A 16,572-nucleotide genomic window follows, 5' to 3' on the forward strand; every position below is an offset into this window, starting at 1 on the left:
TTTAATTATTGTGCATCAAGGTGCACAATACATTTCTGTTGCTCTGGTCACTTTTCATCTGAGGACCACTCACTCGGATGAAACCTTTTAGCACGTAGGCCCTGATGGTACAGGAAGTGAAACCCATGTTGATGTGTCAACGCTTACACCTATTTTTGTTGCCATGAGTTGGATGGGGTGATATACAAAAGATTTTCTGACATAGATTTCGACAATAGTAAAATTAGACTCTAAAAATGGTAGAAATGAAAAGACAATTTCACAAAAGGAAAGATGTGAATTTCTGAAAAAAAAAAAAAAGATTTTAAAGAAGAAAGAAAGGAATACTGTGAAATTCCCCAGTCTTTAAATAGAGTTTCTCTGTGGGCTATTTCAACGGATGATGGAGTATATATCACCGATACAGTTAGAATCCACTGCATATCCTCACAATTGTCACCCAGCAGTTGTATTTTGAAATAGCATGGTTCATGGTTTGTCAGAAATTGCATCCTTTAAAACTTAAAACATTAGCTGTCAACACTGAAATTCTTTTAGCACGCACAGAGAACGATATTCGTGCTAGTTCCCTGGGGGCCATGACAAAGGACCACAAACTGGGGGCTTAAAACAGCAGAAATGCATCCTCCCCCATCCTGGAGACCAGACGCCTGAGGTCAAGGTGCCCCAGGGCCGCGCTCCCTCCAGAGGCTCCAGGGGAGGGTCCTTCCTGCCTCTTCCAGCTTCTGGGGGCTCCAGGCGTCCCTGGGCTTGTGGTCACATCCCTCCCGTCTCTGCCTCTGTCTTCCGGGGGCTTCTCCTCTGTGTCTGGGTCTCTCCTCTTCTGTCTCTTAGAAGGGCCTGTCATTGGATGTAGGGCCACCCTCATCCAGGAGGACCTCATCTCAGACCCTTCACTTCATCTCATCTGGAAAGGCCCTGTTTCCAAATAAGGTTCCGTTCCCAGGTTCCAGGGGTCAGGATGTGGACATGTTTGGGTGGTCACCACTCAGCTCACCACACCACTGGAGGCCACGCACCCCACTTTCTGGGTGGAGGCTACTGATCCAGCCTCACTGCTGAGGGGCTAGCTGGGGACAGGGCTGTCCCACAACGGGGACCCCCCGGGGGGGCCTTGGGGGTGGGCACGGCAGCTGGCACAGAGGCCTCAGCAGGATGTGTGCAGGGGAAGGGGGCAGGGCCCACTGAGAGTGACAAGAAAGAGGAACTGTGTCCCCAGCGGGGCTGGTCCCTGGCTGGCTGTCTCCAACACAAGCTCCATGTTACCAGCAGGGAAGGACCGAGGGGTGGGGCCTAGAAGCAGGACAAATAAACCCATTCTCTTTGCAAGGTACACATGGGGACATAGTTCCAGCCATCACAGGTCTGGAAATGGCTTTACTTCCAAATCCAAAAGTGAAAGCTGAACAAAAACTCATAGACACGTGAAGGCCTGCCGCTCCAGGCCAGCAGCGCTGCCAAGGGCTCCGGGGTCAGACATTTTGCGCTAGTAGGAGTCACCTCCCAACACAGACAAGCCTGGACCAGACCCAGACACTCGAGGACAATCCCACACCCTGCCATGTTGCCCTGTGGTCACGGGGAAAGGTCAGGGTTAAACATCCCCACCTCGATAAACAAGGGGGAGGGGGGTGGAGGGAAGCCCTGGGAGTCTGGGGTTAGCAGGTGCAAACTGTCATATGTGGGATGGATCCACAGCAAGGCCCTTATGGAGAGCCCAGGGAACTGTATCCAATCTCCTGGGATAAACCCTCACGGAAAAGAATATGAAAAAGAAAACCTATATACATACATATATACATATATATGTATATAACGGGGTCACTTTGCTGTACAGCATTGGAAATCAACTACAGTCCAATAAAAAAGAAATAATGGAAAAAAAATCCCCACCTCAACAGGACAGAACAGCCCAGGCTGCAGACGGGGGCCGCTTTGGGCCCCCATACCCTGTCCCTTCCGTGGCTGCCACCCAGCGGGTGGACCGGCTGCAGCTCAGCCTCCTGATGCTGGGGCCTCTCCCGGGTTAGTCCTAAAAGTTGTCCTCCCTGGAAGCCCCTGCAAACCCTGAATCCTGGCTGAGGGTGCTCGGCGGGGCCAGGGACACAGACACACGCAGAGAGTGTCCTCGCCGGGCACACGGGGAGCAACGGACCTTCTGGGGCGGTCGGGGAAGGCTGGGGAGGGGCCGACCCTCAGACCCCCAGCCGCCTTCTGCTGATGCCATCATGACCCCAAATGCTGCCTCTGAGCCTGGTTTCATCCGGAAACTCCTGAACATAAAGCAGCACCTACAGCATTTAGGGTCTCTCCCTCCTGCCTCCCCATCACTCTTAGAAGGACTCTGTGGTGACACAGGGCCACCCAGACAACCCGGGGTCATCTCCCAGCCTCAGGGCCGCCCCTGACCAGGCAAGGCCCACATCTGCTCAGGCAGCTGCATCCTGTTTCCAGGCTGTGCACCGCTGACCGAAAGCGTACGCTGGAATCAGTGTAGAAATTCCCTTTCTTTTCCCCCACCAAATCTTTTATTTTGTCTTCTTCTTTATTGCATCCTATTTTATTTTACCTTTTTTTCTTTTTTCATATTCTTTTCCATTATACGTCACTACAAGATATTGAATATCGTTCCCTGTGCAGGACCTTGTAGTTTATCTATTTTACAATATATATAGGAGTGTGTATCTGCTAATCCCAAACTCCTAATTTATCCCTCCCCCCATGCTGTATTTCACTTTAAAATTTTTAATTTTACCTTCCTTTATTTTATCTCATTTTATTTTGTTTTTGTGGAAAGAACACTTAACATCTACCTTCATAACAGATGCTTAAGTGCATAATACAGTATTGTCCTCCACGGGCACAGTGCTTTAGGGCAGGTCGCTAAAACTCGTTCATCTTCCCAAACCGAGACCCTGTCCCCACTAAACACTGACTCTCCATCCCCCTCCCTCAGGCCCTGGCCCCCACCCTCCTACTGTCTGTCTCTATGAATCTGACGTCTCCAGGGAGCTCCTAATAAGTGGAATCACAGAGCATTTGTGTTTTTGTGACTTTATCTCACTGCGCGTCGTGTCCTCAAGCTTCATCCTTCTTGTAGCCTGTGTCAGAATCTCCTTCCTTTTCCACGCTGTATAATATTCCACAGTATACAAGGACCCCACTCTGTGTATATCCGTTCGTCAAACCATTAAAAGTAGAGCTACTGTATAATCCAGCCATCCCAGGTCTGGTTCTACCTCCCAAATCATTGAAATCAGAACCTCAAAGAGAGAACAGCACCCCCATCCTCACAGTGGCAGGACTCACAACAGCCAAGACGTGGGGACGTCCCAAGGGTCCCCCCAGGATGAATCCATGTCAAAATGCTCAACCTCTGAGTAATCCCTGGGTGACATGTGTGTCCTGCGCCTCCCGGCTGTCCCTGGGCTCCCGGGCAGGATGGTCGACCCCACTGCTGGCCCTACAAACTTTAGGGAAGCAGGGAGCCTGGACTCCACCCACGACCATGGGAAATGTCCGTGGTTCCCACGGCCAACAGGGGCACCAGCGTTGGCCTCCGACTTCCCTAAATTCTGTCATGCGCCCCCCCCACCACCGTCCTTCCCCACCCGCAAGACCCTCATCCTGTGCCGGCCACTTCCACGACTGCTTGCTGCTCTGCTGGGCCCACCGGAGACTCTCTCCTCTTGGTCTTCACCGTGGACTCTCAAAAGCCATGGCAACCCAGGAGACACAGGCTGCTAGCCTTGGGGGGCATCCCTGATCACAGCCCCTTCTCCAGGCAAGATGCCCCGACCATACCGTGCCTCCTTCGCCAGAGACGTCCACATCCTAATCCCCAGGGCCTGAGAGTATGTTTTGGTACTGGGTGCAGGGGGCTGACCTATATCATTCATGAAAAATCGCTTCTGTTTTCATCATGATTCCTTCTTTGGACCTTGGGTTATTCAGAAATGTCCAGCAGTTGAAGAATCTTCAGTCATCTTTTAGTTCACGGGTTTCCAGTCTAATTCCATGAAGGTCAGAGAGTGTATCCTGAATGTGTCTCATCCTTTGAAATGTGGGAGGTTTCCTGCAGACTCAGGAGATGCTCTGTTTGGGGGCTGTGTGGAGATGATCGTTATGTCTGTGGGGTCCAGAGCACAGATAAGGAAATCTTGGGTGGCCTGAGGCCAAGGGTTGTCCACGTACTTCTCTTCATGGTCTCTGTCCCCTGGGGTGCCCGGCTTCAGTAGTTGACGGGAGAGAGAACTCTACAGAGTGGTCCATGTCCATCTGCTCCGGAGAAGGCTCCAGCTGACAGGCGCCGTGGATACAACGAGTTCCTCCTGGAAGCCACGCGCAGGCCACATTTCATTACAGAGGCCAGTGAGAGTGGCTCCGGACAGAAGGTGTCCTCTAGCAGAGACAACGGTGTCGGTCTGTCCTCTGTGGGACTGGTCAGTATTGCTGAGAAATAACAGGTTAGAACAGGACGCAGAGAAGAAAAACACAGTGACTGTAGGCTCGAGGCTGAGTAGAAACTAGTCCCAGCTGTATGAGTGTCTGGTGACTTCTGTAATGAAGCAGACAGGGCGACTCAAACAATAAACATTTATTCATTCAGTCCTGGAGGCTGGACGTCCACGATCAAAGTGTGGGCAGGGCTGGTCCCTCCTGAGGCCTCGCTCCTGGACGTGTAGACGGCCGTCTCCTCCCTGTGTCCTCACAGGGTCGTCCCTCTGTGTGTGTCTGTGTCCTGATCTCCTCTTCTTATAAGGACCCCAGTCCTATGGGATCAGGACCCACCCTGGTGACCTCATTTTACCTTCATCCCCTCTTTAAAGACCCCAGCTCCAAATACAGCCCCATTCTGAGGTCCTGGGGGTCAGGATGCCAAGATATGAACTTTTTGGGGGAATACAATTTGGTTCATAGCAGGGGGAACCTCAGAGAATATAACCCATTCCTTGAGAACAAGGAGCCCTCTTATCACAGTGTAATGAGTAGGCTTTTAAATAGTTAATATTAGCAGTTTTTGAAAAATAAACTCATATTAAATATATTGAAAGGAAGCCACACTTCAACTCATTACAGTCTCTCCTCATAAACTAACAACTCTCAGGAAGTGATTCCTGAATATATTTGGGTGAGACTTTTTTTTTAAACTTGTTTTTCTAAAAAGACGTATTATAAAAAAATGTAAAATCCCCTCCAGTGACCCATTCCACCACCACCCCCAGGGACCCCACCGTGAAAAAGAGGAACCTTTTCCGTCCACTGCGGCTCTGCCTTTGGGCTCCGAGTTTCGTAACCTTTGTGCAGTTAATTACATCTGCAGATGACAAGTTACCGTTAGAGGCAGCCTGCTGGGTCCCTGGAGGGTTGGGGACTGTGTCTGTTGCAGGGCTGGCGGGGGGACAGACAGTAGGGTCACCAAGAGAGTGGGAAGCTGTCTTTCGACTCCCGTTCCTGTGTGGACCTTTCTCCGAAGGGGCAACCTCCCGTGCCCCGGAGTGAGGGTCCCCAGCGCCCAGCTCAAACAAGCTGCAAGGGGCCTGCTCACCCAAGACCGCCACCCTCCCGGCAGCCACCGTAAGTCACGGGACAAGGTGGGGGGGGCAGGCAGGACAGGGTCCCCCAGGGATGAGCCGGGAGGCAGGGGGACGCATGTCTCCATTTTAACGATGCCATTTAATTGCGGGCAAAGGGCTCACGTCACATCAGCTCACTTTAGGGCTGTGTTATTTTAACCCGGGCACCCCAAAGTCCTAAAAGTATTTGTGGGGTTTGCCGAGAGAGGACAGGGGCTGCAGGGGAGTCGTGGGACTAGGGTGGCGGTGCTGGCGATGGTTGAGACTTCCATGGAAAACCCCCATTCTTCCACATCCTAAGGTGCTATTCTTGTCATTTCTGTTGATATGGAAACTGAGGGTCTGAGTTAAGGAACTTGTCCAAAACCCAGATCCAGAGAGCCGCAGAGGCAGGTGCCGGCAGCTGCACGCACGTGGCTACCATGGAATGGCCAAGCGTTGGCTGAGGCAGGAGGTGAGGGCTCCGTAGGCGCCCTCCTCTGGAATTCTGTCCCCTGTGTGGGTACGCGCTGCTTCCTGGTGCGTGAGTCGTCACTCTTTTGGTGGCAAACAATAGAAACTTGGCTCATGCTAGCCGAGGCCAACGTGTAAATTGTCGAATTGGATAATTAGGAATGTCAGGGCAGCTTCAGGCATGGCTGGATCCAGGGGCTCATGTGGTTGTCGGCTCCCGTTTCCTCTCTTGTCCCAGATTTCAGCTCCGCCATCCTCTGTCTCCCTCGCAGGCTTTAGTGGCCCTGGAGGAAATGCCAGTCACTCCGTGGAGGGAAAGAGGGTTCCGGCAGCCCCAAACCCCCATCTTTACAGAGCAGAACTCACAGGGAAAGGAGACAGCCTCTCTCTCCCAGCACCTCTAGAGGGTTCTGACTGGCCCTGCCAGGGTCAGATGACCAGCCCTGGAATGATGTCTAAGGACAGAGAGGGAAATCTGTGCCCTGCCAGGGTCAGATGACCAGCCCTGGAATGATGTCTAAGGACAGAGAGGGAAATCTGTGATGGGCCAGGCTTCGGCCACTTCTCACTCTTGTGTGGTTGACAGTGCCTCAGACCAGAGGCTCAGAGTGGGACAGGTTCCAGAGGAAGAAGGGATACTAGACACCAGGTCCCCTGCAGCAGGGGGAAGTGAGGGGGGTTCTGGACACCAGGTTCACTGCAGGGGGGGACGTGAGGGGGGTTCTGGACACCAGGTTCACTGCAGGGGGGACGTGAGGGGGGTTCTGGACACCAGGTTCACTGCAGGGGGACGTGAGGGTGTACTGGACACCAGGTTCACTGCGGGGGTGGGGGGAGTGACGTGGAGGTTTCTGGACACCTGGTCCGCTGCAGCAGGGGGACATGAGGGGGGTTCTGGACACCAGGTTCACTGCAGGGGGGGAGCGACATGGGATGTTCTGGACACCCGGTCTGCTGCAGCAGGGGGATGTGAGGGGGGTTCTGGACACCAGGTTCACTGTGGGTGCGGGGGGGACGTGAGGGGGGTTCTGGACACCAGGTTCACTGCAGGAGGGACGTAAGGGGGTTCTGGACACCAGGTTCACTGCAGGGGGGACGTGAGGGGGTTCTGGACACCAGGTTCACTGCAGGGGGGACGTGAGGGGGGTTCTGGACACCAGGTTCACTGTAGAGGGGGAGTGACATGGGGGTTCTGGACACCAGGTCCACTGCAGTGGGGGGACAGGAGGGGTGGCTGGTTAACTTGTCCGAAGTCACAGGCCTAGGGCTGGTCACCTTGTACGCCACCGCCTTCCTTCTGTTCGTCCAGCATGCCTCCATGTGTCCATTCGCTCTGCGTTTATGGAGACCATTCTCGTGTCATCCGTCCCCTCACTCCTCATTTATCAGGAACGTCCTTGTGTCCGACTTAAACTCAGGACAGAGCTGTCCATGTCCCATGCAAGGCCCTTCATCCCTCTGTGCCTCGGTTTCCCCATTTGTAAACGGAAAACAGTAGGGCTTGTCTCCCGAGGGAGGGTCTAGGAGGACCGTTTGCACACATGCAGGGCGATTCTTTCCAAGGAACGGGAGACGCAGCCCGAGGGCTCAGGGAACGTGGCCCGAGGTTTCCACGTCATCCCCCGGGTGCAGGGCCAGGAAGGATGCTGACTGTGGCCTTGGTACAGAAGGAAATGAGAACAATGCCAGCCCCTGGGAATCTCGGCCCATCCACGGCGGCTTCCAGGACGAAGCTTTGCGCAATCAGCCAAGATGCTCAGGCCACCCTTCCTCCCGTTCAGGTCCTGGCTGAGATTCACTCAGCCGTGGGGAACCACAGACCTGAAGATGTGGGCGGTCAACTCCAGATACACTGGCAGTGACCCGAGCAGTGAGGACGCTGGGATACAGGGACGAACATCTCAGAATGGGAGGTGAGCAGAGAACTAGGAGTTCATGGGGCAAAGGGCCAACTACACACAGGGAAGCACAGCAAAGTCCTCCTCAGGCTTTTCCCTGCGATGTATGAGGCATTTTTAAAAATTGAGCTATAATTCACACACCATACAATTAACCCTTTTAAAGTCAATAATACAGGGGCATTTAGCACATTCACAATATTGTGCAACCATCACCTCTGTCCAGTTCCAGAAAATTCTTATCCCCCCAAAAGGAGACCCTGTCCCCACTGAGTAATCAGTCCTCATTCCCAACTCCCTGTGGACTCTTGCAACCAAAAATCTGTTTTTTGCCTCTGTGGATTTGATGATACTGGACATTTCACATAAATGGAATAATAAAATATGTGTCCTCCAGTGTCTGCTTCTCTCACTGAGCATCGTGTGTTCAAGGTCCATCCACATTGTAGCCTGGGTCAGAGCTTCACTCCTTTTCATGGCTGAGTCATATTCCATCTTGTGGATGGACCCCATGCTGTGTATCCACCCACCCATCCATCCATCCATCCATCCACATCCATCCATCCATCCATCCATCTATCCATCCATCCATCCACCCATCCACCCATCCATCCATCCATCCATCCATCCACCCATCCATCCACCCACCCATCCACCCATCCACTCATCCACCCACCCAACCATCCAACCATCCATCCATCCATCCATCCATCCGTCCATCCATCCATCCATCCATGGACACTTGGGCTGTTTCCACCCTCCGTTGTCAATACTATGGCTATGAACATGCGTGTACATGTTTCCGTGTGGTCATACGCTTTTAATTCTCTTGAGCTTCTACCTAGGATGGTAAGTGCTCGATCACATGGTAACTCTACATTTAACTAATTGAGGAACCACCAGACTGTTTCTACGAGGCAATTTGTAAAGAGTGAGGAGTTGAAGGGGACACAGGACGAGCTCTATCCTCGGTCCAAGGCCCCCGGCTTCCCACCTCATCTGGGGCCACCCTTCACACTAGGAACTGTCGGGCCACCCCTCAGTCTAGCCTGGCTCTCAGACCTCAGACTTGTATTGAAATGCTGACCATAATAATCGATGTATTAAGTAGTTTGTCCTGGGAGGGACCACATAAATCTATGTGTGTGGGTGATCCCATCATTCTCAGAACGGTCCTTTGGGTTATCACCACCCGTTTCTTGGGTTGAGTCATGTCCCCGCAAATTCATATCTGTCCACAGCCTCCAAACAGGACCTTATTTGGAAACAGGGTCTCTGCAGATGAGACGAAGTAAAGGACCTGAGATGTGGTCGTCCTGGAGGAGGGTGGCCCTACATCTAATGACAGGGTCCTTTTAAGAGACAGAAGAAGAGAGACCCAGACACAGAGGAGCAGCCCCGGGAAGATGGAGGCAGAGACGGGAGGGATGCGTCCACGAGCCCAGGGACGCCTGGAGCCCCCAGAAGCTGGAAGAGGCGGGAAGGACCCTCCCCTGGAGCCTCTGGAGGGAGCACAGCCCTGGGACACCTTGACCTCAGAGGTGTGGTCTCCAGGATGGGGGAGGATGGATGCTTTAAGCCCCCCGTTTGGGGTGTTTGGTTCCGGCAACCCCAGGACACGGACCCATAATGACAAGTTTCCACTCTGTCCACGGACGCTGGGAATCCACAGTCACCTGCTCGCACTTTCTACTGTAAACTAGAGCCCCTGCCTTCACCGCTGATTTATCTATCTTTACTTTCTGGCCCAGCAAGGAATCCCAGGCTCGTGGGCACTGCCACTCCCTGCCACCCGTGACTCAGCCTGGAATTAGCCATTTCCTGACCCTGAATTGTCACCCTCAGGTCCTGCATCTCCTTCTGGGGTTGGTGGCTCAGCTTTCCTATGGAAATGTGGCACCCCACTGACCTCATCTCTTCCCCAGTAAACAGCTTCCAAGCTCCACCCGTTTTTCCGTTTACTCATTTCCAGACCTAACCCTTGCGGGGGAGGGGTGGGGCAATGTCTGACCGTGCATCTCAAAACATGTGCGTTCATTTTGTTTATGAACCAGACACACACGGGTGGTGAATCCTTCTACTCATTCTTAGCAAAGGGCAATGTCTTTCTTATGTTCCAGATGAAAACCAGAATTCAATTTGCAAGCCCTGAAATGTTCTTCTCAGGACCCCATGGGTCATTTTGGACCCTCTCTGGGGGATGGGGTTCTTCCTTGGAGACCCTCACTCCAGGTCGTCTCTGATTCGCCGGGTACCCTCATAGGTTTTGGTGTGTGGTCTGCTCAGCCCGGAAGACCCCCATCTCTGACCTTCTCCACTTGTGCCTGGGGGCTTGGGGGCAGGGAACCCAAGTGGGAGGTGTGTCTGTGAAGTTTCATGTCTGATGCAGCTCACTGTCCAAGAGGGCTTATTATGGTGACTTCATTTAAAATATCCTTTTTGCAGGGGGGCACAAAGCACTTCCTAAAAAGTCGCCAAGACCTGCATGTGTGTCTGTGCTTTTCGGCATTTTAGGGGAGATTTTCCACTTTACCAAGAGAGAGGTTTCCACAACATCTCCAGAGCAGGAAAAAGTACATGTCACACCTCGGGGTTCTGGTCACCAGGGGTCTGAATCGAGACACCAAGGATGGAGCCCCTCTTTGGGCTCAGGCAGGAGCGAGATGGCAGAAGTACTTTGGTCCCTTCTCAAAGGTTCCTTAGATGGTTTTCTCCTTGGCACCTGGGCAGGTCACATTGATAGCAGTTGGATGAAAGGAATCATCCCGAAGATGATTAAACGGTTGTGTGGCTAGTCAGTAACCTAGAGAAGGCATTTGAGGGACCATCTTTAAATAGAGGGGAGCTATTAGTAAATCAAGGGTGTACACCTCTCTCTCTGTAGGTCTGTCTCTATCTCTCTGACCCTCTGTCTCTACTGATCTGTTAAGCAAGTCTCTCCACGTTGTTCACAGCTGGCGTTCTGGTTCACCCACGAAAGAAGCGCTTTTGAATCTCACAATACGTGCCACTTGCAAACTCCTATTTCCCAGCAGGGCCCCAGCCAACACCCCCCAGGCCAGCTCTTTTCTCTTCTTTACAGACTGTCACTTCATGTTCATTACCGCTTAATTAATGCATCCACCTCAGGTTGCTTCCTGCCTCACAGACAGGCTAAATGTGCAGGTGTGATTCAGCCAAGACCGCTGAGAGGTGCAGCTTGTCATGCAAAAAACCCCATTGTCATGCAAAAGGAAAGCAGAGGCTTTTTGCTTTGGGCAGAATGTGGTCTCTGGCTACTTTGGTGTCACCCAGAGCTCGGAGAGCAAGACACAGGAGGCCAAGAACACCGGGCTGGAGCGTGCAGGAGGTGGATGAAAATCACCTGTGTGTAGACGGCCAGCGGCATGCAAATCACCTGTGATGGACTGTGTGCAGATTGTGTAATCAAAGGGAAAATAAACGGAGGGACGGAGATAAGAGCCCCGCTTGTGTGTTTGCACTTAGCGGGGAGCGTCCTCGTCCTGCGGGCTGAGGGTTCTGCTGCGAGCACAGAGGGACAGACGCCCCGTCTGTCTTCCGTCGCCCACAGCTGCCCCGTCTCTGCTGCTCCATTCTCACTTTGAAGCTGGCAGAACCTAGCATCCCCTTAGGGGCAAAACAAGGTAATGGGAGTCTTGGGGCTACAAAGACGGGGAACGTGGAGGGTGTGGAGGCTTGAAGGCATCAGGTCCCACTCAAGAAAGTGCGGTTCCCACCTCCAAGTGAGCAGACGGCCACAGAGGATGCAAGCACCCTCTTATAACGCCCAGCGTGGAAGAGAGTTCCCATTTCAGATTCTCACTGGTGTGTGGTGGTGCTGTTTGCAGATCTTAGTCATTCTGATAGCTGCCAGGTGGTGTCTCGTTCTCGTGGTGGTAATTTACAATTCCCTGACAGGTGTCCGACGGGGAGCATGCTTCCCTGTGCCTCGTTGCCATCGGTACATAGTCTCTGATGAACTGGAGTCTTTGGCCCATTTTTATATTGGGTTGTTTGTTTTTCCTATTGTTGATTTTTAAGAGCTCTTTGTATATTGTGGATCAAAGATCAGTTGCCCGTATTTATGGTGTCTACTTCTGGACTCTCTATTGTGTTCCACTGATACATTTCTCTATGCTTTCACCAACACTACACTGCCTTTAAAAAAAAAATTACCTAGAATATTCCTAAAAGGTCATGATTCTCTTTTTTTTAATTGAAGTATAGTTGATGTACAATATTATGTAAGTTACAGGTGTACAATCTAGTGATTCACAATTTTTAAAGGCTATACTCCGTTTATAGTTATAAAATATTGGCTATATCCCCTGTGCTATACAGTATATCCTTGCAGCTTATTTTATTTTTTTATATTTTTAAGGGGTTAGAGAAACTTTACTTCTCTCTGCTGCAGGAAAACCCACCATAGCTTATCTTTTTTTTTTTTTTTTTTTTGGTCCTTTTTCTATTTATTTATTTATATAGTTGCAGCACCTGGGATCTTTGCTGCAGTGTGAGGGATCTTTAGCTGAGGCATGCATGTGGGATCTAGTTCCCGGACCAGGGATCGAACCCGGGCCCCCTGCATTGGGAGTTCAGGGTCTTATCCACTGCGCCACCAGGGATGTCCCCACCACAGCTTATTTTATACATCGTAATTTGTACCTTTTGCTCCCCCATCCCTGTATTGCCCCTCCCCGCTTCCCTCTCCCCCCATCTTGCTTCCTGTAGCGTTAGCGTAAGTCTTGAAGTCAGGGAGTGTCAGTCCTCCAATTTTGTTCTTCTCCTTCCATCGTGTGTTGCCTATTCTGGGGTTTTTGCCTCTCTCTATAGACTCCAGAATCATTTGATCTAAATCCACCTCTTGTAACGAGGTGTTAGGATTGCAGGCGTCTCTGCGGTGCCCCAAACAAGCCCCTTAAGGCAAGGTTTACAGCCCCAGTTGGGGAGACAGTGAGGTTCAGGTGGGTGCGTGAGCTCAGGGACATCTCAGATACAATTGCTTTACAAGAGTTTGGGATCTTACGTTGTGTTTTCTTGGATCGTACCATGCATTTGCTCAGCAGACACAGAGCCTCTGCAAAGAGCAGACACACTGACAATCCCTGTGTGTGATGGCACATGAGGAATAGTGACAATACAGCCCGGGGAACAGAAAATAACAAGCATTGGACTTCCCTGGCGGTCCAGTGGTTAAGACTCTGCGCTCTCAGTAAAGGGTGCGCAGGTTCGATTGCTGGTCGGGGAACTAAGATCCCACATGCCTCGCGGCACAGCCAACAAACAAACAAACCAGAATTCCCATCACATATCAACAGTTGCTACCATCATGCTAACAAGACAGAGTTCTGAGTGGCCCAATGGCGGGTCAGTCTTGGTTTCCGAAAAGGAAACGCCAGTGTGAGAGCGTGAGAAAGGCACTCAACCTCTGTGGCCCTGATGAAGGTGTGACTTGAAACTTCAGTGAGATGCCACTTATCGCCCATCAGATGGAAAAGATGAGACAGGCCGCTGACAGATTTTTGGTGACAACTTGAGGAATGAGTTCCCCACCTCCGTCCCCCTACCCTTGTTCTATTTTCTGCAAATTCAAATTGGCACCATGTGTGGGAAGGATATTTGGTGATGGCCTCTCTGTTTCTATCTTCTGGAAGACACTGTAGAGAACTGGTATCATTCCTTCCTTCAGGGTTTGGTAGAATTCATCGTGAGCCCATCTGGACCTGGTGCTTTCTGCTTTGGAAGGTTATTAATTATTGATTCAATTTCTCTCATAGATATAGACCTATTCAAATGGCCTATTTCTCCGGGTGCCTTTTGGCATATTGTGTCGAGGAAGTGGTCCATTTCACCTAGGTAATCAAATTTGTGGGCGTAGAATTGTTCATGTTATCCCTTTAACCTCCTTTTAACGTCCGTGGGATCGGTAGTGACGTCCCCTCATTGATTTCTGATATTTGTAATTTGTGTCTTCTCCCTTTTTTTCTTAGTTAGCCTGACTAGAGGTTTATCAATTTTATTGATCTCTTCAAAGAACCGGCTTTTGATTTCTTTTTCTCTCCTCAATTGATTTTGTTTTCAATTTCATCGATTTCTGCTCTCGTTTTTATTATGTCTTTTCTTCTGCTCACTCGGGATGTAAAAGGCTCTTCTTGTTCTAGTTTTCTAAGGCGGAAGCTTAGAGGGTAGGTTTTAGATCTTTCTTCCTTTCCAACACATGCATGCAATTTAAAAAGTGCACACCCTTTGTTTCAGCACCACTACTCCTAGGAATCTGTCTTAGAAGACGTTATCACATGCTTGCACAGAAAGGTTCGCAGAGGTGCGAGTCAACACAGTCTGAAGTTCAGGTAATCCTTCCGAATGCCCACAGCCTGGGGAGCAGGGTGAAATACACCACAGAGCATTCCAGCGTGGAAAATGGCAGAGAGGAACTCTATGTAAGTTCGAAGTGGGAACGTTGGGACAGGTGATATGTACAGCATGCAGGTTAAAACTCCTATCTGTGTGGGTGCATGCGCATACACGTGTGTGTGTGTCATGTACACCGAGACGTGTCTGCAAGGATGCTACACAGCAAATATATCCCAATGGTCAACTCTGGGCAGGGTGGGGGGTGAGGGGGCTTGTCCTGAAGGGGAAAAGCATGAGGTCAAACACAAATACTGTTGTTTCTTTTTATTCCTTGACCCAGAGCAAATATGTGTCTGCTCTATAATTGGAATGTCTAAACACTTAAGCAATGTTGTGACTCTTTGGAGCCTGGAAGCTCAGTAGAGGCTACCTCTGCCTCTCCTTGGGCTGGGGTAACTCAGGAAGCTGCATAGAAGAGACAGCTTTGACCCTGGTCTTGTGGGGATGAGTTGGGGTCCAGTGGGGAAGGACCAACAGGAATGCAAAGGGAGCCCTGTGCAGGGGAAGGTGCAGGGTGTGAGGCTTCTGGTATGGACCTCAAAGGCGTCTTGATATCCTCAACTTTCTCCCTGGCCCTCTGCTTCTCCAGCTCCTGCCCTCTCCGGTCAAGCTTCTCTCTTGGTCTATAATTTCTTTGCAATCTCTCTAGTTCTTGGGATTTCTCTCCCCAAAAGATAGAGAGGTAGATATATATATATAGAGAGAGATCATAGATAGATGATAGATACATGATTCATAGATAGATAGATACATGATAGATAAGCAGATAGATGGATAAATAGATGATAGATAGATAGATAGATATAGTAGACAGGTGATAAATGAAGGGATGGATAGATAGGAGAGAGATGATAGGTTGATAGATACTTAGATGATGGATAGCTGGATGGATCATAGATAAATGATAGGTAAATAGACAGATAGATACATAGATATATAGATACATAGGTACATAGATAGATAGATAGATAGATAGATAGTATCTCATATTAGGTCAGCGTTTCTCAGCCTCAGCACTACTGACATCGGAGCTGGATGACTCTCTGATGTGGGGCGTCCTGGGCACTGTGGGGTGTGAAGCAGCATCCCTGGTCTCCACCCACCAGGTGCCAGGAGCTCCCCCTCTCCCAGCTGTGACAACCAGAAATGTCCCCAGACATTGCTGAGTGTCCCCTTGTGGGGATGAAAGTGTTGCCTGGGTGAGAACCCCTGGGGTCCGTCCACTATCTCTGTCACCCTCAGGACCCCTCATATATCGAGTCTGTCAGCCAAGACTCTTGCTCCAACAAGTTTCAGTGTGTGAATGGGGACCACGGGACCATGTCTAAAATTCTGGCCACGCAAGTTGGCCCAAAGCTGAATTCTCCTTGAAGCCAGTGTGACTCTGCCTACAAACATACACCTGTACCCCTGTCCCCACCAGGGCTGGACGGGATGCTGTGTCTGGGTCCTGGGGGGTGTCCCCCAGCACTGTGGGTCTCTGGAATAAGGGGTGCTGGGGGGAAAGCTCCCCCACTGTGGGCAGGAGACCTGACCAGGAGAACCTGAAGTATTTCTTTAGTCCTTGGGTGCAGCTCCACGTTGGCTGGAGCTTCCATTCATCCTGGGCTTCGACAAAGCTCATTTATATGCCCGCCCCCTGAGAGTGTTGGCCAAAAAGTTGGGGGAGGTCACCTCAATATATGTTGATGTTGCTTGCCATGCAGTTTTTACATCTTTCAGTATTCCTATCCCTCCTCCCCGCTACCAATGTCACCCCTGAGGCTGTTGGCCGTGTCTTCATGTCTTCCTGTTTCCTACGATCTCAACCTCTCAGGCTCCATCTTTTCTTTGAGATCCCTCCCTCTCTTTTATTTTGCAGGATCATTGCTTTGGCTTTCTGGAGTCTATCGGCTCATTCCTTTCTCTACTCCCTTGTGCATTTTTCTCCTGGGGCTGCTGGAAAAAATCACCCCTAACTGGGGGCTTCAACAACACAGATTCAGCGTCTCTCCTTTCTGGAGACCTGAAGTCTGAAGTCAAGGCATCTGCAGGGTTGGTTCCTTCTGGAAGCTGTCGGGGAGACTCTCTTCCACGCCTCTCTCCCAACTTCTGGTGTTTCCTGGCCACCCTTGGCATTTCTTGGATTACAGAAGCATCACCTCCGTCTCTGCATCTATTCCCACCAGGCTGTCTCCCTCCTTCTGTGTGTTTGTGTCCAAATGTCCCCTTTTTATAAGGACACCGCTCAT

The sequence above is a fragment of the Mesoplodon densirostris genome, chromosome X, assembly GCF_025265405.1.
Source record: "Mesoplodon densirostris isolate mMesDen1 chromosome X, mMesDen1 primary haplotype, whole genome shotgun sequence".
Taxonomy (NCBI): domain Eukaryota; kingdom Metazoa; phylum Chordata; class Mammalia; order Artiodactyla; family Ziphiidae; genus Mesoplodon; species Mesoplodon densirostris.